Source organism: Vombatus ursinus, unplaced genomic scaffold (genome assembly GCF_900497805.2).
Source record: "Vombatus ursinus unplaced genomic scaffold, bare-nosed wombat genome assembly UNPS02014959.1, whole genome shotgun sequence".
Lineage (NCBI taxonomy): Eukaryota > Metazoa > Chordata > Mammalia > Diprotodontia > Vombatidae > Vombatus > Vombatus ursinus.
This window is the reverse complement of record NW_020954737.1, coordinates 9,229,649-9,253,108: the sequence shown is the minus strand read 5'-3', so window position 1 is coordinate 9,253,108 and position 23,460 is coordinate 9,229,649. Positions and strand designations below refer to the sequence as shown.

At 40.2% G+C, this 23,460-nt stretch overlaps 1 pseudogene; it reads right to left on the bottom strand.

Moving 5' to 3' along the window:
- LOC114030386 overlaps positions 1 to 23,460 on the bottom strand; it is an 87,405-nt pseudogene that overhangs the window by 28,377 nt on the left and 35,568 nt on the right.

The following is a 23,460-nucleotide window of genomic DNA, read 5'->3' as shown; positions in this document are numbered from 1 at the left end:
AGTGTACCAGGTCCATGGCCTTGAACTGACCCAGTGGACCGAGAGCCTGAGAGTGTCAGGCCCAGTGCTAGACAGCCTTGTAACTGTCAGCCAGAAAAGCAACACCAAGCCTTGGTGCTTGGAGAGCGACCCCAAGTGCAGAGCAAGAAAGGAGGGGAGGGAGGAGGCTTACTTACCTTCCAGTCTTGGCTGGAGAAGAACTTGGAGTTAGGCAGTTTCCCCGTTACAGGCCACCAAAATGTTGCAGTTTAGGGGTTCGGGGGTCCTGGGACCCCAAAATCACAACACATGGGTCCTTCCCAAAAGAATTCGACCCAAGCCTTCTTTCAGCCAAAGACAAGGTTTATTAGAACATCTGTCATATTGGGCAGACTCTTAAGGAATCTGAACATTAGTAAGCTATTGGCTAGATTCTAAGAATCTGACTAGTGGCTAGATTTGAAGAATCTAAATTAAGTATCTTAATGGAGACAAGATGAACCTTATATACAGAAAGACTGTGGGAGGGACTTAGGAGTGGCCAGTAAGCTGAGGTGAACAGAACTCCTGGGACCTGGACCTCATGGCCAGCCAAGGGAGAATGGAGCCTAGCTAGGATTAAGGGTGGGAAATGGCTCAGGGCCATACATAGGGAGGTAAGATAAAGGAAGGCCAAGCTAGGTTAACAGAATTGGGAGATTGGATGTAGCCACAATGAAAGGCCAGTTGATGGGATTATAGACTCAGCTAATGCCAGAGATTGGCCATGTGGGAAAGTCCAGGGTATTTCCTTTCTGGGGCCCAGACCCCAACCCCATCAAGCACAATGCTCTGTAGACCTTCAGTCTGGTAGTCTAATACCTCTTCTCTCCCACACTTTCCTTCAGAGCCTTCGAAAACACTGAGCTAGCTCTGGCAATGCATGCATCAACTTTATTGTCAATTTGTACATCCCTGGAAAGTATACTACCTAGGTAAGTGAACTTATCCACAGCATTCAAAAGTTCTCCATTTGCTGTAACCAATGGTTCCTTGTATGGATGGTGAGGTGGTGCCTGATGGAGCACCTGTGTTTTCATGGCGTTAATTCTTGGGCCATAATTAGCACAAGCAGTAGACTGCTAATCCATACTTTGTTGTATCTCAGCTGCAGAGGCAGCATTGAGTGAACAATGATCTGCAAACAGAAAATCATGCACCAACACTCTCTCCACTTTGGTCTTGGCTTGTAGTCTTTTCAAGTTGAAGAATTTACCATCAGTGTGGTAGCTGACCTTGATGCCATGCTCATCCTCATTGAAAGCATTTGACAACATGCCTGAAAACATCATTCTAAAAAGCATAGGAGCAAGCACACAGCCTTGCTGGTGGCTGAGAAAGCACAAGCGCATTGTCCATTATCCACAACTTGGACAAGCATGCAGTCATGAAATTGACGTACAATGCTGATGAACTTCTCTGGGCAGCCAAATTTTGACATAATTTTCCATAAGCCCTCCCGACTAACAGTATCAAAGGCCTTGGTCAGATCTACAAACTTTGTGTACGTCAGACCTCTGTTCTGCTCCTAGCATTTCTCCTGGAGTTGTCAGGCAAAAAACACCACACTGACCGTTCCTCGGCCCTTTCAGAAGCCACACTGGCTCTCAGGTAGATGACCATCTTCCAGGTTAAGGATCAGCCTATTAAGGAGGACTCTGGCAAGAATCTTGCCAGCAATGAATAAGAGAGAGACCCTCCCCCCCGTGATTGTCACAGGACAATCTATTTCCTTTACCTTTACAGAGATGGACAATGGAGGCATCCTTGAACTCCTGGGGGATAACCTCCTCTTGCCACATAACCTGGAAAATTTCAGTCAGCTTTTGTATGAGCAATGGACCTGCACCTTATAAATCTCAGCTGAAATAGAATCAGCACCAGGTTCTTTGCCACACGAAAGGAACCTAGTGGCATTCAAAACCTCTTCAGTTGGAACTTCAACTAGGGAGGGATTGACTTCAACATGAGGTAAATGGTCAATAACTAAAAAGAAAGCCATTCTCTGAAAATTGAACTTTCTCCTCAATCATGGTCAGACCCCACCCAGCCTTATAAGGAATCTTATCTAAGGTGAATTCCTGTCCATTGAGTCCCACTTAAGCAAGTTTGGGTGGAAGTAGATCCCTTGCCTAGATTGCCCAAGGCTTGGGGGTGGTCTGGGTGTAGAAAGAGTGACATGATGTCACTCAGCCCTTCATTAGAGTGAGCCTACTTCTCATTGCAATATTCATTCTCTCATTAATTGTTAACCAGTTAGAGTCAATTGCTACCCCCTGGAACATCTACTTTACCAAGGGCATATAAGCCATGAGCCTGGCAGCCATGTTTATCTTTGATATTGGAGAGTGCCACTGACCTCTTTTATTAATAAAATGCTAGCATTATTAATAAAATGATTAATTACCCAGATTATCTCTCAAACTTTTATGTCACACTAGTATATGCCAGGCACTGTGCTAAATATCCATGCATAAGCAAAATTGAATATGCTAATCATTCCTACATTTTGTTAATGTGAGCCTCAAAGGATTTACCACGTTTATGTAGTGATTTACCATAAAAAGTTTTCTTAGAATCATCCTGAAAAATAAGTGGCATAAGTATTATTACCATCATTTTACAGATAGAGAAACTGTATTGTTAGAAAAGTTTTCCCATTGGGAGTTCTCTATGCTAATGGAGTTATAGGTTTGGACCAAAGTCCAAACTACTAAAGTCCACTTACACTATTATTATCAAACTTAAACAGAAATGGATTTAGAAAACTACAAATTAACATTATCTATGTTGTATTATATTTTTAATTATCTTACTAAACATTCCCCAATTATGTTTTAGTCAAATTTGGGCAACAATTGAGAGTTTTGCTAGGCCATTTGGCCTCCAGTAGGAATTTGATACCTCTGAACACCTCTCTCAGGAACCTCTTACTTAAGTTTCACTTAGGTAACTTGATTGAGGTACTATAGCTTCCACTGTAAGGTATGATGAAGAATAAAATCTGGAAAATTCTGAGGAAGGTCCTAACTGTACAGGAATAAGTAACTTAGTTTGGGAATTATAGTATGGAAGAAAGTGCTCTAGATGAGGGAAAAACTTAGAAATGGAAGAACTCTATAGAAGATGAAGAGATACACACAATCAGTGACATTCATCTACTTTATTTCTTGCTCAAGTGAAAGCATAAGCATGAAGGTTCGTGACGTTAGCCCAGACTCCTCTCTGGGATCATCTGTTGACAAGAAGTGAGAAAGAGGCCTCCATCACATTTGCAGTGGGGCATTTTGGATTGTAAGCCCATCTGGAAGATTGTCTCATTTTCCTAGGTTTCTAAGTATTTATGAACTCGCAGATAGGCAGGAGGTCTGTGGAGCAGAAATGGGCAGAATGTTATTCATATCAGACTATTTGAATGCCTTAGAAGTCTCCAAAGAATTAAAGTCTTGAGTCACTCACAGAATAATGAAGAGGTGCTTGGTGGACACTAATAGGCTACAACATATTACATTTTATGTATAAATATGTACAATTCAGACTTGTACAGGTGAATGAATGAAAAAGTCTTTATTAAGCACTTTATTAAGCACTAAGCATTGGAGAAATAGAAAATAGACAGTTCCTGCTCTCAAGGAGCTCATAATTAAATGGGGAAGACAGCACATAAAGCAACATAAAGGATGTCATTAGAGAAATGTATAATCAGAAAAGGAGATGAACCTGTCATATAATGAGAGCAAAGGATAACTCATGGACAGTTTCATTGGTATTCATAAGATGTCAGGAGAAGCAGCCCCAGCATGGTGGGCAGACTCCAAGTTGAGGATTATAGTTAGAATGGTGCAAGAAGGGCAGCTAGGTGGCGCCAGTGGATAGAGCACTGGGCTTGGAATCAAGAAGACTCTGACACTAGCTGTATGACCCTGGACAAGTCACTTAACCCTGTTTGCCTCAGTTCCTCATCTGTAAAATGAGCTGGAGAAGGAAATGGCAAACCTCTCCAGTATCTTTGCCAAGAAAACCCCAAATGGAGTCATGAAGAGTCAGACAAGATTGAAATGACTGAACAACAACACACAAAAAAGTGGAGCAAGATGATAAGGTGTTGATGTTTATATACAAGGGATCAATGTAAATCTTCATCTGCCTGATGCCTTTTTGCCCCCACAGAGACGCGATAATGATGGTTTGCAACTGGGCTACTGCTGGGATACTCACATCAGTAAAATTGTGGATGCATCAGAGAATAGAAGCCCCTCCTGCCATTAGTTTCTGTATCACCTAATTTAGCATTTTATTGTATACTATCTTTTATGCCCCTTGTTTCATGTATATGGCCTTCTCTACTAGTCCACAAACTTCTTTTAGACAAAAGCCATGTCTTACACAGATAGTCCTCAGCTTGCTAATAGGCTGTGCCCAGAAGTTCACAAGTCAACTGTTTAGAATTCAGAATGCTTTTAGTCAGTCAACGAGCATTTATTAAGCACTTTTTGTGTGCCAGGCACTGTGCTAAGTGCTGGGGATATAAAGAAAGACAAAAGATAGCCGCTGCCCTCAAGAAGTGTAATTGGAGTGTTAAGATACAAACAACTTTGTATAACTAAGCTATATACAGTATAAATTGGAGATAATCAGCTAAGAGAAAGCACTAGAATTTACTCAAGGGAGTCATGTTTTACTGATGAGTGATAACTTAAGAGGCCAGCCTAAATATCCTTCAGTGCTCCTGAAGTATATTTCTGTTGTATTTAGTATTTTGTGGCACCATGAAACAGTGGTTCTAAAGGAAGTATAATCTGAGTTCCAAATTAAAAGTATCAAGAATATTTTTGTCCTTCAGTGGAATCTGAGACTCTCCCTTCTCCCCTGTCCCTCTCTTGCTGGCCAGTTGTACTATGATTCTTCTAGCTCCAAGTCACTGGTATTGGCCTTTTTAGCTTGGGATAGAGTTGGGTGAGGTCTTGGCCTAAGATGTGTGTGGAAGAGGGGTGGGTGTGGATGTGGGAGGGTGTTTCAGGAGTAAATTATCGGCACAAGTATCTCATATCAAGATAAAACCCAGGGTACCCTCCCACCCAATTAAAACTAGGAACACTTCTGAGCTAACATGTTCTTTCTCCTGGGGTCCCTCCGAATTGGTCTCCCTGCTTTCCTTTCAGTTGTCCACACTTGCTGCTTCCAAATCAAGGTTTCTCTTTTTTTCCTATCTTACTATTAATAAGACATGAATACACAGCCCTTGTGAAATTTCCTAAGGGTTATTTTCTTTCCTTTTGGTTATAGTGATAGAGAAAAGAAAGTGAAGAAAAAGGCTCTGACTTAAGTCCCTCTCCTCTTTTTTCACTCCATTATCAGGGAAAGAATCCTACAGAAGCAATAATGAGGATCTTTACATAATGTTCTAAAAATAAGTTATTTACATTTCAGAGGAAAAATTCTCTGAAATTTATATTTCAGGCTTTCTCTCATTTTCTCATAGGAGCTGGAAGTGTGGAGGTCTTGGGCAAAGAACAGAATGAATCATCTGCATTGGGGTATGAGGAAATAAGTGTGGGAATGAGCTGCCAACAAAGCCAGTGAAGTTGATATAGGAATTTGCAACAGGACTGGGGAATGAATAAAAGAGACCCATCCTTAGAGCTGGGGAGTTACAACCCACTTCTCTCTCCTGTCCTCCTCTTCCTCTACAGCGGTTCTGCCAATGCAAATCCAACTAAAGCACAACCCTGGGGTGGCCTGAGAAGCAAGGGGTCAGTAGCAAACTGAAGAATAAACAAAGGACATGAGGAGGGCAATCCCTGTCATCAGCTATTCCCCAAGTAGGGATTTATGTAAATTTCCACCTGTTTGTCTCCACCACACTTACTACACTGTTGGGCTCAAAGTAAATCCTCAAAACACATTTATTTTATTTAATGACATCTGTGCTGCTTCAGTATCCATTTGTTTGTACATTCCTGATTTCCTCCTTGAGGTTTCATTTGACTTACCTGAAACATCTGAGCATTTTCTCAGAGACTCAATGATCTTGATATGCTCTGGTCCCAAATGTTTTTCATAGGTTCTTTTCTCTGGAACATCTGACAAGCATTCAGTGTTGTCCGTAAACAGGAGGTCTTTGTTTTTGGATTGGAACATCTGAAACATGTACCGTTCTGTCCCATTGGTCCCAAAGAGGTCCTGTATCAAATAGGCAGACGTTCGGGTGAGGACCCATGGGATTAGCCTTAGGGGAGACTCCCAAGTCAGTGAAGTTTATCTTTTTTTTTTTTGTATTTTGATTTATCAACAGTCACTTCCATAAGCTTTTAGTTTTAAATTTTTCTCCCCTTCCCTCTCTACCTCCCTCCCCAAAACAGCTTGCAAAATCTGAAAAGGCTGCTGGACTGCTGCATCCCATCTTTCTTCTGGTTCAGCTATTCCAGGGTTTTTCCTGGGGCCAAAGTTTATCTCTGGTGCCTCCCTTTACCTCATCATAGCCTCTTTTCCTCTTCACCCCTACCTGTTCAATGTCATTTCCCCCTCCCAGATGTGCTGGGCTCTCATGTGATGTTTCTTACTTATAGGTACTCCCTATACAGCCCTTCACCCAGTCAGACCTGCCTGACATAAATTTTTCTCTTTTTAGTCACAACATCTCTCCATCAGAATTTACCTGTCCTATATCTCCATCCTTTCTCTGACAGCCAATTCACCTGTTTCATTGTTACCTCACCTAGAGGCAATTTAACAGGGTCCTCCTAGAGACAAAATACTTTCTTCCAAAGGGACTGAATGGTAGAATATGATTGGGGCATCCTCATGGGGAAGATTTATTTAGTGCAGAGAGGCTTTTTAGAATGAACCTCAAATCATCTTATGTAAACTGTCCCACATGCCTGGAATATACTCACTCCTTGCTTCTGCCTCATTGAATCCCTCTTCTCTATTAAGTTGTATTTTCTTCTGCACGAAACCTTTCCTAACCCTCGACAACTGGTGTGTACCCATCCAAACTACCCTGTTTTTTTAACGACTTTGTATATATTTGTATTTATTAGCTCTGTAAGTGTGCTTTATATTTTTTTACATGTACTTCCTCCCCCAACCCCAATAAAAAGGAAGCTCCTTGAGGTCAAAGATTGTTTGATTTTTCATATTTGTATCCTCAATGCATAGCATAGTACTTTGCAGTAGGAGTTTAATAAAAACTTATTGAATAATTGATTGATTAATAGGCAGATTGATTGATTTAATACTCTGAGGTATAAAAGCAATCTTTGGATTTGTGATGTAAAAAAAAGTTTGACATGATTCCTAAGTAATTAGTCATTTTATTAATTATGGCTAGCAAATAATTAATGAATGAAAGGATTGATCATTTGGCCATTTCTCATGAACCAAAGATAGATCATGGTGGCTTCTTTATGCTTATATGCCCTGAAAAGAGTGGGCTTTCCTGGATAGGCAGCAATCAAGTCTTATTGGTGAATGATTTATGAGAATAATGAACATTTTAATGAGAAGTAGACCTGTTCTAATGAGGGGCTAGGAGATCTTTGATTATGTTGCTCTTACTTATCTGTACCCAGACCACCCCAGCCTTTGGGTAATCTAGACAAAGGATCTACCCAAGCCTGTGTAGAACACAATAGGCTTCCCTGGTTGGGTGGGGTTTGAACCAGTTTGAGGAAAAAGTTAATCTAATCTCATTATCAGCAATGTCCTTCAGATGCTGGCTAAATAACCCACCAAAGAGCTGATTTTTTTTTTTTTGGCTAGGCAATGGGGTTAAGTGACTTGCCCAGGGTCACACAGCTAGTCAGTGTTATGTGTCTGAGGCCAGATTTGAACTCAGGTCTTCCTGAATCCAGGGCCAGTGCTCTATCCATTGTGCCCAAAGGGCTGATTTCTGAATGAGGAAGTAGAAAGGGGAAAAATCTTAGATATGAAAGAAAAATAATTTCTCTTGGATTCTTCTTTATAGTAGTAGCAGCAGCAGTAATAGTAGTTTAAAGAATGAAAGATCTCTGAATGCAGGGGTCATAACTTTTCTGTGCTAGCAAAATGTTGTCTGCCAAATTAGCTATCTGATTAAAAGGCAGATCAGAAAAGATAACCAAATTTATCACAGCCTCTACCAAGGAGATAGTCCCATCACCCTCATTTCTACTGGGGAGGGGCCTAATGGTTAGAGAAGCCCAAGAGTGAATTCTTACAACTGACTCAAGCAGAGGTTCAGTTCCCCTCTCCTCTCCAGTCAGAAAACTTATTTAGTCAGACAGTATCCTTTGTCTTCATTGCAGTAGTATTAACTGATCACTTACAATCTTTGCTTTCAGGTTTAAGTAGGGAGAAGTCTGTATGATTGGATAATAACCTGTTAACTGATTCCAATCTCATTTATTTAGAAAGTGGAGGCTGTAAGAAGATTGGCCCTGGAAAAACCAGGAAATGAAGAAATGTGTCTCCCTCCTTTCTTTGCTGAGGTGGAGAACTATTGATGTGGTATATAACATATACTGTCAGATTCGGGCTCAACTGCTTTTATCTCTTTGTTACATGGGATGGCTTGCTGGGTAAGAGAGGAAGAGGAATATACTAAGAAATGAAGATGATGTAATAGCTATATATATATATATATATTTTTTTTAAAATTAGAATAGGGGCTGCTGCTGAAGAAAAAGGAAGAACTGCTGACATAAATATCCTTCCCTGGAACCTATTCCTCTCTATCAACCTGTGCCCCAGTAGCATTGAGGATTCCAGGCCCCTAGGCCACTCAGAGACTGGAACTGGAGACCTTCTCTTAGCTTCCATTTTTGAAGGGTCTACCTATTCCACTTGTGGCACAATAGACTGCTTTCCATTAATATCTGAAAAGAATAACCATTCCTCAATCCTTCATCACCTTCATCCTTCCCACTGTTGCTGAGTCTTGGCAGAAGCATGAGTGTGTTGGAGAAAGAATGGGAAGGAAGATGCAGACCTTCTCCACTTAACAAGGCCAAATGCTCCATTTGCACTCTTGATTTCATCCCCTCCCATCTGCCCTGGATGCTTTCTTTGACCTCTCCTTATCTGTTGGCTCATTCTCTGCTATCCACAAACATGGTCAAGTCTCCCTAATCCTTTAACAACCTCTGTAGGACTCTGCCATTCCTTCAAAGTACAATCCTAATCTCTTCTCCCTTTCATGGTCAAACTCCTCAGTTTCCTCTTTTCCCTTAATCCAACCAGTTGTCAAATCATGTAGTATCTACTTTCATAACAGTCTCCTGTCCATTCACATAACCACCACACTAATTCAGGCCCACATCTGCTCTCATCTGGACAATTGAAATAGTTTCTTAATTTGTCTCCCTCTAGTCTGTACTCTCAATCCAGCCCAATTGATATTCTTAAAGCACAAGTCTGACTATGTCACTCTTCTGTTCTAGAAGCTTTCAGTGGCTCCCTATTGCCCCTAGGATATGATGCAATTTCCTTTTTGGCACCAAAGCCCTTTACAATCTATATTTCCAACCTTCCCTTCCAACATCCAGATAAGATAGCTGTCCCAAGATTCCAGATGAGAAGCTGAAGCTACTGTTCTAGTTTTTTCCCCTCTTCCCTTTTATTATGTACCCAACCACCAAGGCCCTGATTCAAGCATGTGGTGCCATTTTCTCACTCTGACATTCTTGGCTCCCTCTCTTTTCAATAGATTACCTAGGACACATTTTCCGGATAGGTCCCCTCAAGGAACTAACCCCATGGCAATATCCCATGGTGTATGCCTGGCTCTCTTTTATTGGCCATAAGAGTAGAGATTCTTTCAGACCCCCTCCCTTTGGCCAAAAGGGGGAAATGTCACACTATTTTGGAGATATCCTGTTTTCCAGAGCTAAGTTCCAGCAAGCAGGCTGTGCCTTGAGTTTGGCATAACAATAATGTTTGTGCCCTGGAATGATCTCACCCTCTGGCAAAGTGTGTGGCTTGGACCACCACCAGATGTTTACTAAGGAATTTAGCTTCCCTTATTTCCCAGGGCCATCCATCACATGTTTTCACAATCCCTGTGCCTTGTCACTCTGGTTCTGTGCCCCACAGGGTGGCCATGACCCCCAATTCTTGAGACAATGACTGTTCCCATAGGATCCAAGAATACCTGTATAGTCCCAAGAAATGCTAACCCTGAGAACTATCTCAAAATCTAAAAATTATTGTTTTGTGGGTCAACCCCTTTCATGTATATAAGTGGCCCCAGCCTTAGCAGCCTTCAGCCCTCCTTAGGAGGGGAGCTTCCATTTGCAAATGTCATTTTCCTTACTCTGAAATTATTTAAACTTCTGTTTGCGCCCTGACTCTCCTGTCTCTAGCCTGCTCTATTTTGGCTCCAACCACCCCCAGGTTAGAGGCTGGTTCTGGTCCAGTTGACAGAATCATCAGCATAAAGTTGGTAATTAAATCAAGCAGAGATTACCAAGTGTAGTAGTCTAGCACCCAGCTAAGACTATTTGGGATTAATGGTCACATTACCTTCCTGATTAGCATTACTTTTAGCTCTTACATCTATTATTTAGTCATCTTTTGCAAAATGAAAATCCTTTCCTCATCTTCATCTTACTGCTTTCCCAGTATTCTCATCCAGTTTAACCCTACTTTCCCCTAGTCCTTAAATTTCTTTTCCTTTCATTGTCTCCTTTGGAACCCTGCTTAATCTAATAAACCCTCCATCATACTAGATCTTTTCCATCCTTAACAACCTGACTGTCCCACAATGACACATCGTCTTTAGTTTCCCTCTCTTGAGCTGGTTGCTTCTTCTCATGCTATACCGCTCTCCCAACTGAGTCAAAAGAAGTGACCTACTCCTTGTTAATTATTGTTACTTCTAGATCCTTTCTTTGCTACCATTCTCTCGAATACAGTAACACCTCTTCCTTTGAAGTTAAATCCCTTCATCTGTATCATCCTTGTTTTCATCTACTAGTCCCCAGGTCACTGTCTCTTTCCTTTCTCCAGGAGTTTAGAACCTAATTCAAAGTCTTCCTTTCTGCCTCAGCTTTTGTATTCATAAAAAAACCAACTTCAGTATTCATCTTTCTGTTTCCTTGAATACCTGAGCCTTCCAGGTCATAGTCCACCTTCTCCTGTCCTACAGTATTCACTCACAGGAATTGCCATACCTTAGGCCTCACAATTATTCCAAATTGTACCTCCTCTATGATCTTGTATTCTGAAATTCCTCTTTGTAATCTTAATATTCTGTTCATATGGCTTTCAAAATTATATTCCTAAAGCCCAAGTCCAACCACCTCACTCTCCTGCGCATTAAACACCAGTGGCTCCCTACTACCTCTAGGATCAAATATATACTGTTCCACATTTAAAGGCCATTATAACCTAGCTCCATCCTATCTTCCCAGCCTTGTTAAATATCACTCTCTTTATATACTCTATGAATCAGCCCAAATGGCCTTTTTAATGTTCCTACACACAGCACTCTCTCTTTCATCTCTGTGCCTTTGCACAGGTTGCCCTTGTCGCTGGAATGCCCTCATCCCTTCTTCACTTCTGCATAGTTTCTTTCAAAGATTGGTTCAAGCACAACTTTCTAAATGATACATTTCATGATTTCTTCCACTGTGAATGCTTTCTTCTCTCATTTACCTAGTATTTATTTTATACGTGCTTATGTTTACACAGACAGTTAAGTGGTATGGCAGATAGAGCACTGTGTCTGGAGTCAGGAAGATTCATCTTCCTGAGTTCAAATATGGCCTCAGACATTTATCAGCTGTGTGACCCTGGGCAAGTCACTTAATCTTGTTTGCCTCAGTTCCTCACATGTAAAATCAATTAGAAAAGAAAATGGCAAACCACCCCAGGATCTCTGCCAAGAAAACCCCAAATGAAGTCACAAAGAGTTGGACACAACTGAAAACAACTGAACAACAAAATGTTTATACATGTTGCTTCCTGTGATGGAAGCTAAGCTCCTAGAGGGCAGGAACTCTTTAATTTTTGTCTTTTTATCCCCAGTCCCTAGCACACATTAAGCACTTAACAAATGCTTGTTGACTGATTGTCTTTCCTTTTCTCCCTTTGTCTCCTTCTTCATAAACATATCCTTTTGATGGGGTATGGGTTCAAGCCAAGACCTTTGCCCCTCACCCCAAAAAGAATTTGGGTCTCATTTATCTATGGGCCCCAGAAAATCTTTAAACTTTCTTTGAACTCATTTATCTGGTCAAGGAAGTTTAGCAGTCTCCTGATTATTAACTGGCCTTATCCCTAGGCCTTATTTCCCTCTGATATCCTAATGAAGCCTAATCTTTGATACCCTAATATACCCTAGTGTATTTCCCATCTTTGATCTTATCCAGACCCCATTCAACTTCTTCCTTCCCTATCTTTCAGTTCTTTGTTACCCTGATGAAGCCTGGCTCTCCATTGTCTATTCCCAGATAACGCCCCCCTCAACCTCCCAGACACTTCCATTGGGGTTCTCCCTGAATTCCTCCAGTCACCCCAAATTACTTGGCTGTTTATAAGATCCATCCTGGCCGCCATTTGAATGCTGAGATTTCCTTATGCCCGCTCATCCTTATGGGTGTCGCTAATGTTCAGATTCCTTAAGAGTCTAGCCTGTATGGTTCATCTCTAATAAAACCTTGTCTTTGGCTGAAAGAAGACTTGAGTCGAATTCATTCAGGCAGGACCTGCATGTCATGATTCTGGGGTCCCAGCACTCTTATCATCTACTTCTCAACACTTTGACTTCAAACTACGTCTTCTATCCTTTCCAGCCCTTCTTGTTCTCTCATTCCATCCCTTCTCCTCTGGTCTCACTTTCCTTCTTCATAGTCTTGACTCTAGCTAATTAATTCAACTGCACACTTCCCTCTACCCCTGATTCCCTTCTTTCTAATTCATTCATCATTCTTGTTCTATCACTCCTCAATTTTGAGTGACTCTCACCATTTGCCTTTGCTACTTTTGCTCCTGAATTAGGAAGTCACATAACTCTGCCAACTGTGTTCACTACAATCTGATGTTATCTGACTTTAAATGGATTCTCATTATTGTTATTGTTGTTTGGTCATTTCAGTCATGTCTGACTCTTCGTGACCCCATTTGGGGTTTTCTGGGCAAAAATACTGTAGGGTTTTGCCATTTCCTTCTCCAGATCATTTTTACAGATGAGGAAACTGAGGTAAACAGGGTTAAATGACTTGCCCAGGGTCACACAGCTAGTAAGTATCTGAGACCAGATTTGAACTCAGGTCTTCTTGACTCTAGGCCTGATGCTTTATCCACTGGTGCCACCAAGCTGGTTCTCATTACCATACAACAATCCTTTTCTTCTTCCTCTATTTACATCCTCCCTTGAGGGGATATTCCAAGCCCTCAGCTCCTATCTCAGACTTCCATTAATCCCCTCAACCCTTGTCTCTTCGCAGATGTCCTTGTCTGCTTTACTGAACAAAATGAGGTTATCAGTTTTAAATTTCCTCCTCTCCCTTATTCCATAGCTCAAAATTCTTCTGCACTTTCACTCATTCTTTCCCCTTTTGCTTCAGTCTCTGAGGAAAAGGTGGCCTCTTTCATGGGAGAAATTTAACTCTTCTACGAATGTTCTTTATCCCTTCTCTTCCTGTCCTCTGGAAGAGTTTGTCCCTTTGGTCATTCCCATTCTCCTTCTATGGGGTCCAGTCTCGTTTTCCATAGCAGCTCTTTCTCTGCCACCTATGAACATTCTCAGGTTTTCCCAGCCTTAAAAAGAAACAGAAAACCTTCACTCAGCCTTGCCAGCTTTTCAAGCTACCATTTTATATTTCTCCTTTCTTTTACTGCCAAATACGTCTAGGTCCTAGAACATTATGTATTCACTGAATTTCCTATCTCACAACCTAGAGATTTCTCAGCTCCTTGTAACCTGGCTACTAACCACACCTTTGTCTGGCTACCGGTAATCTCTTACTTTTTAAACCCAATTACTATTTCTCATCCTTCTTGATATTTCTGAAGCACTTGACATTGTTGAGGATGCCGTTCACCTAATTACTCTCCCCTTCCTTGCCTTCTGTGACATTGATCTCTCCTCATTGCTCTATCTATTTCTTTTCCATTACCTTTATTGGCTATCATCCATCTCACTTGGTTATGTCATCTGCCCAATGGGCTTATTTCTATGCAGGTAGCTTCCAAATCTATATCTTCCATGTTATTCTTACTCCTAAACTCCAGATTGTCATCAGCAATTGTCTGGTAGTGGTTTTCATCTAGATGTCCCATCTGTAATAAAAACTCAACATGTCCAAAATGGAACTCATCATTTTTCCCCATAAACCTGGCCATTCTCCAAAGTACCCTGTTCTTGTCAAAGGTACTGCCATCCTCCAACTCTCCCATGTCTTTAACTTTAACCTTTTTTTGGAGGCAATTGGGATTAAGTGACTTGCCTAGGGTCACACAACTAGTAAGTGTCTGAGGTCCTCCTGATTCTAGGGCCTATGCTCTTATCCACTGTGTCACCTAGCTGCCCCTTGCGTCTTTAACTTTAGAATCATCTTTGATTCTTTCTTCTCACTCATTGCCCCTCCATTCCATATCTGACCAGTTGCTAGGCTCTCCCCATTGAACTTTTTCAACATCTTTCAAATTTATCCCCTTCTGTCTACTAATGTAGCTTTCACCCTATTTCTGGCCCTCATCACTCACCTCTCACCTGAACTATTGTAATAACCTCCTTGTTTCAAGTCTCTCTTCTCTCCATTCCATCCTCTACACCGCTGCCAAATGGTTTTCCTAAGCTAGAGGCTGGCCATGTCATTTTTCTCAAAGATCTTTAGTGACTCCCTATCATCCCAACAATAAAATACAAATGCCTCAGCCTAGCATTAAGGCCCTCTATGACTTTGTTCCAATCAATATACCATTATAGTCTTATTTCACTATTTTCCCCTTTACATACTCTTCATTTCATCCAAACGGGATTCCAGTTCTCCAAACTAAACATTTCAGTGCATTTGCTTAAGCCATCCCCTTTGCTTGGAATGTATTCCCTTCTTAACTTTGCTTTTTTGACCCTCTATCTTTCTTCAGGGCTCACTGTGAGCCCTCCCAAACACTGGTTAATACTCTGTCCCTCCACAAAGTACCTTTTACTTACTTGTGCACATGTTTTATCCCTTCCCTCAAATGGAATGGAAGCACCTTGAAAGTAAGTGCTAAAATCTTTTTATCCCTAGGAATGAGTACAATACCTAGCATATAGAAGATCCCTGATAAATATTTGTTGAATTTAATTGAATGTGAAGCAGATAGGTGATGCACTGGACCTGGAGTCAGGAAGATCTGATTTAAAATCTGGCCTCAGAAACTTAACTAGCTGTGTGACCCTGGACAAGTCACTTAACCTCTATTTGCCTCAGTTTTCTTATCTGTAAAATGGGGATAATAATAGCACCTATTTCCCAGAGTTGCTATGAAGATAAAATGAGATAATATTTGTAAAGTGCACTGCATATATTAAAGCATTATGTAAATGTGATTATTATATAGGAAGTTAGTTATGTAGATAGCCATGTAGAAGTAGATAGTGGATAGACAAGTGAACTTGGAGTTAGAAAGACCTGAGTTCAAATCTAGCCTGGCAAGTCATATAAATCTGCCCAGTGACCCTGCGCAAGTCACATAAATCTCTGCCTCAGTTTCCTCTTCTGTAAAATGGGAATAATAAAATAAAATGGAAATAAATGAGAACAATAATAACACTTACCTTCCAGAGTTGCAAGGATAATACAAGATAATATTTGTGGTGTTTTGCAAACTCTGAAGTACTATTTAAATAGTATTGTTGTTATTGTTGATGTCCTAAATTATACATACCTGTTGGTTCAACAGCACGTGGCGAACAAACGCTGCCTTATCTGGCCGTGAGACCACAGCATGATTTGGGGCCTGAGCCAGATGGCAGTCTTTGGCCTCTGTCACAGGCTTCCGTTTGCCATCTAAGCACAGTAGTTCAAAGTCCTCACTCTTTAAGTTTTGGGCCCAGCTCTCTTGGTTCCGACCTGTAGAGAGAATGAAGTTCATGATTAGCAAAAATCTCTTCTCTTTCTCTATCTAGTGGGGATTCTATAGGGGAGGCATGAATGATAATCAGTACCCATGCACAGGACCTGCTAGGTCATAGAAATCCATATATTTGTGTCATGTGTAGGTCATAAGTCAGAGATTGAAAACTGGAAGGAAATAACCTCAGAAGTCATCTACTCCCACCTTCTCATTAGATAGTTCGCCACCAGTAAAGTTATCCATCCCCCTACTTCTCCAACCCCTATGTGAGGTTTGTGGTCTCAGTGCAGTTCTTCATGGGCAAGGTAGTTTCTCAGTAACTTACAGCTTATCTAGGTCATTGGGAACTAAGAACAAAATTGCTGCTATTGACTGTCCTCCCTATTGTCCATGTATTTCTTTCCTTCTTTCTTCTAATATGTTACAATTCTTCCCCTTCTTTGCTCTCCCACCCTTAACCACCCCCATACAATTGTTCCTACCTGAAACTCTGCTCTTCTGAGTTAGGATATATGTATAGCCTGGCTCAGCTACAGAAATTCCTAGTACCTTCAGTAGTAAGGGGACATTAGACATGATTTGAAGTGTGTCTGTAGGCCGTGGACTTACTGGGACATGTAAAGAAGAAAATAAAGCTATACTGTTCTGTCAAAGAAGAGAGAACTGATGGTTTTCTTCAAGTCCTTTCAGGGACCTTATGTAGAAGAGGAATTGTGTAGAATTATTGTGCTTGACCCCAGAGGACAGCACTAGGAACAATGAGTAGAAACTGCAGGGAAATCAATTTAGGCTTTATATCGGGAAGAGTTTCCTAATAATTAAAAGATAAGAATGAACTGCCTCAAAAGATGGAGAATTCTTCGTTGCTTGAGGTCTGCTGGTAGATGCTGGGTGATAATTTGTTGAGTGTTGCTTGTTTAGATATGGGTTGGATTGGATGGTCTCTTAGTCCCTTCCAATGCTGAGATTCTGTGTTTGAGAGGCAAGGTAGTATAGTGGGTTGAGTGCTGGACTTAGAGTCCTGAAGACCTGAATTCAAATTCTGCTTTAGATGCTTACTAGCTGTGTGATTCTAGGCAAGTCATTTAATCTCTCTAGACTTCAGTTTCGTCATCTTTAAAATGAAGAGGCCAGAATCAAAACCCTTGAAGGTCTATTTAAATTCTAAATCTATTACCCTATTATTCTATGTGAGTGAATGGATAGAGCAGTGATGCTAATGATTGTGTTCATTCTCACTTTCACAATCATTTGCACTTCTAGGTGGCATAGTGGATAAAGCCCTAAGCCTGGAGACAGAAAGACCTGAGTTCAAATCTAGCCTCATATATTTACTAGCTATGTAACACTGAGCAAGTCACTTAACCTCTTCCTGCTTAAGTTTCCTCATCTGTAAAATGGGGAATAATAGAACCTACTTCACAGAGTTGTGAGGATTAAATGAGATTTTTTTAAGGCACTTACCTGAGTGTCTGGAACATAGAGGCACTTAATAAGTGTTTGTTTCCATCTATCTATCTATCTGTCTATCTATCTAATCTATCTAATCTATCTATCTATCTATCTATCTATCTATCTGTGTGTCTGTCTGTCTATCTGTCTGTCTGTCTGTCTGTCTATCTATCTTTAAGACAGCATCTCCGTATCTTTCCTAGGCTAGAAGTGTATGGGTTACTCATAGGCCCAATCACACTTCTAATCAGTACAGATGTTTTGACCCAGTCTGTTTCCTACCTGAGCTAGTTTGTCCATTCTTAGATAACACTGTGGCTCCCACTCCCAGGGGTTTACCATATGGATGTCAAACCTAATAGCAACACCCAAGCTACATAGCCTACTTCAGTTAAGAACTTTCAAGCTCAAAATATCCACCATTTTCAACCTACGTGGTAGCTGAGATTACAGGTATGCACCACCATGCCTGGCTCATATTTGACCTAACACCCTTCTAGAGTACAAGCTCCATGAGAGCTGGGATGATTTCTTATTCAAACTTCACATGTCATAGGATCATAGTGTTAAAACTGGAAGTAATCTTGAAGATGATCTAGTTCAACCCATTAATTTTATAAATGAGAAATGAAGTCATTTGCTCAGTTATGTAAGTGCAGAGTATAAGTGTATAAGAAAGTAGCAGAGCCAGGATTCAAACCCAAATCCTCTGTCTCCAGTCCCCTTTTTACTACATCACACTGTAATCCTTAGCACCTAGGAGAGTGCTGTGTATACAGTAGGTATTTAATAAATGCTTGTTGAATAGAACTGTAGAAGTTTCATGTAAAGACTCACGGAATCACAAAATTTGAGAGTTGATAGACCAACCCACAGTCTAACACATATCTCAGAGGAATTCCTCCTATCACATACCTGACACATATAGTTTCTACTAGAGGGCCTCCAAGGAGAGAGAATCCACCATCTCTCAAAGCAGAACGTTCCACTTTTGGACAGTTCTAATAGTTAGGAGCTTCTTTATATCAAACCTAAATTGTCCTACTTGCAATTTCTACCCAGTGTTCCTAGTTTGGGGTCAAACAAAACAAATCCACCCATTTGCTCTTCCACATGAGCGTCCTAAAAGTTCTTGAAGTCAGTCACCATGTTTTCCCTGAGTTTCTTCTTCTCCAGGCTGAATATAACCACCTTGAACCAAATCTCACAGGAAATGGACTAAAGGTCCTTGGAAACTACCTCCAATTTATCTTGTGTATATCTTATTTATACATAGTTGTTTGCATGGTGTTTCCCCCATTATGCCATGAGCTCCTTGAGATGAAGGACTATGGGTTTGGGGTTGGGTTTTTTAATGCCTTTCTATGTATCCCAGTGCTTAATATATTGCCTATCACGTATTAGGCACTTAATAAATATTTGTTGACTAGACTTGACTTGGTTTAACTATCTTGGTTGATCTCTAGACATTCTCCAGCTGTTTATCAATATTTTTTCTTAAATTGTGGTATCCAGAACCTTACAAGATATTCCACATATAGTCTGATAAGGGCAGAGTACAAAGGGGCTATCACTTCTTACTTATGGGAACTATGCCACTCTCAATGCAGCCCAAGAAGGAATCAGATTTTTCAGCCGCCCCATCACACTACTGATTCATATCGATCTTGAAGTCAACTAAAACCTCTAGGTCCTTTTCAAAACAACTATTTTCTCACATTGTCTTCTTCCCCAATCCCATATTTGTTACATTGGCTTTTTGGACTAAAGGTAAGACTTCACGTTTGTCCCTAATGAATTTCATGTTATTAGATTCAGCCCAATGCCCTAGCTCTTCAAGACCTTTTTGTATCCTGACTCTTTAATCTATGTGTAATAACTATCCCTCTCAGCTTAATCTGTAAATTGGTTTATCTATAAATCAGATCTGTAAATTTGTTGAACATGTGATTTAGGCCTTAATCCAGATAATAATAAAAATACATCACCTTTTGTACTTTTTATCCTGCTTACACAAATGAAAGACCTATTACTGGTCCTTTTCAGGAAAAAATGTTGGTGCCTAGAGCCATAGAGATGAAGAGTTCATGAAACTTCCTCATATGCTTAATTGACTTCCACAGAGGTGAGTATGCCCTGGATAATATGATTCTAGGGGCCAGATAAAAGCATAGTCGATGACATACCATCTGTATTCTCCAGGACAGTGCTGTGTTTCACAAAGGCAACATCTCCTTTATTCTCAGCCAGACACCTATAGAAAAATGAGAAGAGAGGAGAGGGGAGGAAAGGGGAGGGGAGGAGAAGGGAGTTGGGGGGAAGAGAGGAGATGAGAGGATCAGGTAAAAGAGAGAGAGAAAATCAGTGTTAGGATGAAGTGTTATTTATTTTCCTTCCTTGAGGGCAATTCATTTCAGTGTCATATACCTTTCATTTAAGGGAGCTGTTTTACTATGTAATGCTTTTCATTTTCCCAGCAATAATAGTAATCTACAATCTATGAGTGTCACCAAAAACAAAGATAAAAAAGGAAAAGTTTCCATTAAGTTTTTGGGTTAAGAAAATATTTCTAAAATTTTTGTACTGTTAAAAACTTTATTTAAATAAAACTTTGTGGTTCATATTTGGGTTTTATATTGAAATCTTTAAAAAATATTGAAAATGTATTACTAATGACACACTTCAGTAGTTAAGTGTATGCATGATTTCATTCACTTTGAGTGCTCCCTTCAATGCTGTAGAGAGCAACTTAAGCATAAGTTTTTTATCCTATGCAACACTTGTCCATGGTCCTACAAATTTTTCACAGGGGCTCTGTCCAACTAGCTGAAGACCTTCCTCTTGATTTCTTTTTTCTTTTTCTTTTTTTTTTTTTTTTGTGTGAGGCAATTAGGGTTAAGTAACTTGCCCAGGGTCACACAGCTAGTAAGTGTCATGTGTCTGAGGCCAGATTTGAACTCAGGTACTCCTGATTCCAAGGCCAGAGCTTTATCCAATTGCCACCTCGGTGCCCCTTGATTTCTTTTTTTTTTTCTTTTTTGTTTGTTTGTTTGTTTGTTTTGTTTTAGGCAATTGGGGTTAAGTGACTTGCCCAGGGTCATACAGCTAGTAAGTGTCAAGTGTTTGGTCTGAGGCTGGATTTGAACTCAGGTCCTCCTGACTTCAGGGCCGGTGCCCTATCCTCTGCGCCACCTAGCTGCCCCCTGCCCCTTGATTTCTTAACATTATACGGAGAACCAGTGTCATCAAGTCATCCATTGTCTTTCACTCTTGTACTTGATTGGTCCACCTCCTTTTTCATCCATATGTTTCCTGGATGATATCTTTTGTGCCTCTTCATGTATGCCATTCATCATTCATAATATGCTGTAGCTTATTTTGTTTTTTTTTTCCTCCATTGTCCTTTGGATGATCTACAATTTTGATTCCCCCGACATGATAGAATTCCATGACTCATAGTCACAGAGCATCTTCAGGAGAGCTCTGATACTATAAAAATATGAGATTTTGTTTCAAGAAGGTTTTTTTTGGAGGGGGTGGGGGTGGGGGTTATCAAAAATGCTGCACAACTTCCCAAATGCAATCTAGCCTCTCTCTTCCTCTTAAATTCTTTTTATATTAATATTACTGATGTTAACTGGGAGGCTAAAGGCATATTGTCTGGCTGGTTTATACAATGTGATAGAGTTTGAAAGAAAAATAGATAACTTAATCCTCAGAGATTTCCATCAGGATTCCTGTTCCTGTACAATAGCTCTATGAAGGATGAAATGACATTATTCCTTCCTCTATTATTACATTCTTGGTCAAAGGTTGAAAATGATCCTGAGACATAGTTTTAATTTTTTTTTCTTCTGATAAATGCAGATTACATTAGGAACTGTTTTCTGCCGTTCTGTCCATTTGAGATATTTATTCAGTGACATCTTTACACATATACCATATGATAGCCAGAACTCAAAAACATGACCCCCAAACAGTGGGAGATCCTGATTAGTCAAATAAAATTAAATTATATTCTTTACAGTTTTAGTGTTGGTTCTGTTTTGATAGCTTCCAATTCTTTGGGTTAAGGAATAATATTCTAAAAGCCAAAAAGTAGGAATGTTATTCCATGAAATATTGTTCCTTTGTGTGTGGCTGTATCTGAGTGCTTAATTTTTGTTTTTCCTCTTGTTCTCTCTATCCTATATTTTCTTTGTCTCTGTCTCTTCATGAATTTTGCTCTTTCCATCTCTCTTTCCACCCCTGTTTCTTAACTGACCATCATATTGAATTGGAATTATTTTCATTATTTATTCTATTAATTGCAATAAAGGCACATCATTTTTTTGTGAAAGAATGCTTTCTGTTCTTAATTTAAAAGACTGATGGCTGGAACATTTAATATCTCTCTCTCAAAAACAACGCTGAATGTGTTTGCTTATTACTTGTATGTGAGCTTCAATGTATTTTTTTTCTGTGGGTTAGTAGGCTTCAATTGGGAGGCAGTAAGCCATAGTCAACAGAGCCCTGGACTTGGAGTTAGGAAGACATGACTCAAATTTCACTTCACGTATTTGATAGCTAGTTGTGTGACCCTGGGCAAGTTATTTACCCTCTCTTAACCTCAGTTTCCTCATCTGTAAAATGAAGGAGTTGAACTACATGCCTTCTAATTTTCCTTCTAGCTTTAAATCTGTGATCCTATAATAAAAAAAAAGATACTCGTTTTGGAAGGAAAATAAAAACTTCTATTTAAAGCTACATCTACATAGCAGGTTAGATGGTTGGTACTGATTCCTTTATATTGTGGTGTAGGCTTCCTGAAGTTGGAATAACAGCAAGAAAAATGAGGTAATTATTGGAAATGTGCCAAGAAGATAAGGGATAGAAACTGGTGGTGGTAGTCATATGAATGGGATTTGATTTAGCAGAGGCAGTGTAGCATAGTGATAAGGAGTTGGCCTCAACTACAAGAAGACCCCTGATTCATACTGGCAGCGTTACCTTGGGAAAAGTAGCTTGACTTCTCGGTGGTCTAGATCAGTGGTCTCAAGTTCAGGTGGAAATAGATCCTTGCAAGCTACGTATTGACTTTAAAAACCACAAGTTGACATTATCTGTGTTTTATTGTTTTTAATTTATTTTATTAAACATTTCCCAATTACATCTAAATCTGGTTGTAGCTGCATAGAGTTACATGCTTCAAGTTTGACACCTGTTCTCTAGAAAACTTTTTTTTGTGAGGTAGTTGGGGTTAAGTGACTTGCCCAGAGTCACACAGCTGGCAAGTGTTATGTGTCTGAGGTCAAATTTGAACTCAGGTCCTCCTGACTCCAGGGTTGGTGTTCTATCCACTGAGCCACCTAGCTGCCCTTAGAAAAACTCTTTAACACTAGAAGATGTTGACCTGCTTTGGCAGAAAGAGTTTCCTCACCCAGGAGTTCCCTATTCTAATGAAATCACAGTACCATATCTTAAACCAGAGGGCTAGGAACCAGTAGTATTCCATCCTGCTGAGTCTAGATCATAAAGAGTAGAGGAAACACATCCCTTTTCTTCAGACAATTCTTTATCACTGATTTCTTAGGATGAACGTATAGCTAGCTATCTACTCACCTTGTAAAATGAACTACCTTCAAGGAAGGAAAATAAATAACTTCATCTGAACAGTGATTTTCTCTGTGACACTTACCTGAAAGCCCCTGTGTAGCCATAATATTTCTCTTTGCTGTTGGCAGCACACTTGTTCAAACCTCCTGCCTCTGGACTGCCAATACATAAGGCACAGAGGCTAGAATTAACATCAGCACCAGGAGCACAGGATTCACTGAAGTATTTATCTGCACAGAGCAAAGACAGTTGTTCTACTAGAATCAATATTGAACCTTTGTAAGCATAAAGGGGGTGATAAGAACGTTCCTTGATCACTTTGGTGAGTTTACTCCAAATCAACCT